This window comes from Myotis myotis, unplaced genomic scaffold, assembly GCF_014108235.1.
Source record: "Myotis myotis isolate mMyoMyo1 unplaced genomic scaffold, mMyoMyo1.p scaffold_m19_p_11, whole genome shotgun sequence".
NCBI lineage: Eukaryota > Metazoa > Chordata > Mammalia > Chiroptera > Vespertilionidae > Myotis > Myotis myotis.
In genome coordinates, this window is record NW_023416315.1 from 24642863 (window position 1) to 24645896 (window position 3034).

At 40.2% G+C, this 3034-nt stretch overlaps 1 pseudogene; it reads right to left on the reverse strand.

Annotated features, from left to right (window-relative positions):
* Positions 1 to 1606: 1606 nt before the first annotated feature.
* LOC118665697 lies at positions 1607 to 2616 on the reverse strand (annotated as a pseudogene).
* Positions 2617 to 3034: the final 418 nt, after the last annotated feature.

Consider the following 3034-nt stretch of genomic DNA (forward strand, 5'->3'; position numbering starts at 1 on the left):
AATAGTTACATGGCAGTAAATGTGATAGTGAAAAACAAAGCATTTTTTTGTTAAACAGTTGTTTTTTTTTTTAATTTCAATATTGTATTTTGGAGTGTGCTAATTGGCTTTTCAAGATAATAGATCCATTGTTAAAAAGAAAGCTTTTTTTTTTAAATAAAGAGAAGCAATGAGGATGATAATAATAATGGTCAAAATGATGGTCCTAGTTTGCAACAGGTGAAATGAAACACGTCAATGCATATTCTGCTAGTGAACCAAACATAGGCAATCCAGTGGCAGCAAATAGTGGCTTCTCATCCCATTACTCTAAATCAATGTTGATAATTTGCACTTTTTTTTATTTTGTAGCTTAGTTTGCATTTCATTTGTAAACTTGACTTAGTTGTAGATTTGCATGAGAGCTATGGGCATAAAGCATTTATACTTCATCTTGAAGAATCATTATAGTTAGGAAGATTTAAGTCAACATTGATGATATATAATATTTTTTCCTTTAAAGCGTTGCTTCATTACCATGCTGGAGAAATACTGACTTAATGAATAAGCTCCTAGAAATCAAAGAAACAGTCCCATAATATTCTAGGGAAAGGTAAATGAGAAAAAACAAATTCTAAGGCCAACTTTTTCTCCCAGAGATATTTATAGGCTTGTAAAATTTAGGGTGTGTTTTTTTTGTTGTTTATTTTTTAAAAAATTGTTTGTTGGTTTTGCCTGCGTGGAACATAGGAAAAATGTAAACATACATCTCTAGGCTTTTTTTTAAAAAATATATTTTATTGATTTTTTACAGAGAGGAAGGGAGAGGGATAGAGAGTCAGAAACATCGATGAGAGAGAAACATCGATCAGCTGCCTCCTGCATGCCCCCTACTGGAGATGTGCCCGCAACCAAGGTACATGCCCTTGACTGGAATCGAACCTGGGACCCTTCAGTCTGCAGGCCAACGCTCTATCCACTGAGCCAAGCCGGTTAGGGCTAGGCTTGTTTTATGGTTGGAGAAATTTTCTCTTTGTGCTCTGGTTATACCAGCCTACTCTCAGTTCCAAGAACACACCAAGCTCTTTGATACCTCAGAACCTTTGTACTTGCTGTGCCCTCTTTCTGGTCTACAGCACCTCTTTTGGCTCTCTGCATGACTCATCCTTTTTCATCTTTAGGTTTCTGTTTGCTAAAATGTTTTTTTCCTCAGAATGTCCATCCATGATCACCTCTGTTTAAACGAGTTCCTCTTACCTTCCTTCATCACCTTCTTTATTTCCTTCCTAGTACTTCCAGGATCTCTCATGATTTAAGATGTTTATTTTACTCGTCCACGGTCCACTTCACCTTCTCCATCAGACTAAGTTATATGAGAAAGGCTGCATTGTCTGTGTTTGGGTTTTTTTTGCCATTGTAGGATCTAGCGGACTGCACATGGCACACAATAGGCACAATAAGCATATTGATTAAATTTGGAAATATGGTAATTGTTGCTTTTATGATCTAGTGTCTTCCTGGAAACTCTCATCTAGGAAGTCATTGTGAAATTATTGAGAACTTATTCAGTGGTAAAAACTACTCAGTAAGAATTAAAGAAACCAGTAGAAGGCCTTGGTGTATTAGTTCAATCCATTAGAATCTTCTGGTATGTCATCCTATAAATGATGCTATCACATCCAGGATCCATGTTCCAAACATTGTAAGAGGTGATAATCACAGCCAAGGCCAAGGAGATTGTTATCCAAAGCACCATGTTGAAAACCACTGGATATTCAAAATTATACTTATATGCAAGGTTATAGGGCTTAGTGGGTTCTTCTTTTGTTTTGTTCCAAGGATAGTCCTTGTCTTCCTCAGAGGTGATGTGTCATCTGATGACAGTCACTAGCTCTACCAGAGCATTCCAATCATAAAGACCATACATGCCACCTGCAAACTTGCAGAGCACCAACAAAGACCTTAAAAGCATCTCTGAATTGCTCAGAATCTTCTCCGTAATGCTTCCCAATTTCATCCAAACCTGCCAGCTCCAGTGAATGTAAATCAGGAGAAGGATCCTTGGCTAGATGCTTATGTCAAGACAACAAACTTGAAGTATCATGCAGAACTGTGGTTCAGAAAAAAAGAGTAGATCAAGTTCATTGTTACTACTCAGAGAACTGAGGGGAAGTGAATTAAGAACAGAGTTTACTTGAAAACAGGCGATTGCGGGGCTGTTCTAACGTTATTGAAAGATCTTCAAAAACTGAGTTTGCCCTCCCCACCATATACACTCTTTCCTCAGTAGGAGCCAACTGCAAAAATACAGGAGTTTTTTGAGAAAATAAGGAATGAATGGAATTTGCAACACTGTCAAGACTAAAAGGAACTGCGTTCTCCAAAGGGTAAGAAATGACACCATCACCGTAACAGTGGCCTGGGGGCGATGGAACAGGTTACCCACAGCAAGTCCCAGCCAAGAAAGGTCTCTTCCTCAGAGAAGCCCATGGTTCATGCAGCCACATCTGGGATTCGTTCTCCTGGTGCAGGCCAATTTCCACTGCGGAAAACAACAGACTCTGGTGATCTTAACATACTAAACTCATCCTCCAAAACATCCACCACCAAGGGCAGGGGCAGGATGAGCATGGCCATAGTTCCCCGCTGGCCACTCTGTGCAGGGCAACCTTCAGCAGGCCTGATGGCCTCAGCACCTGACTCCCAGAGACTGCCCCATCATTCCCACCCTGGGGGCAGCCGTCTCTTTCTTTACCAATCATCAGCATGCTGGCGCTTTGTCTTCTTTCATATTGAACTGGCATGACATAGGTTAGAACGGAGAGCTTGTCTGTGGTCCCCCCAGAGCTGTGGAGATCCTTAGTACATCTAGAATGGAGAGTGGCTCTATGATTTTTGGGATGATTTCTATGTCTGTTTCTTTGGCTCTTTCTTCTTATACAATAGTAGGTGGTCTGCCTGTCCCTGACTTTGTCACTTAAGGGTGCCAAGTTTTTGGAGAAAGATTTGAGGCTTCCAGTTGGCCTTCTTCCATTCCTCTTAAGTTAGCTTTGTT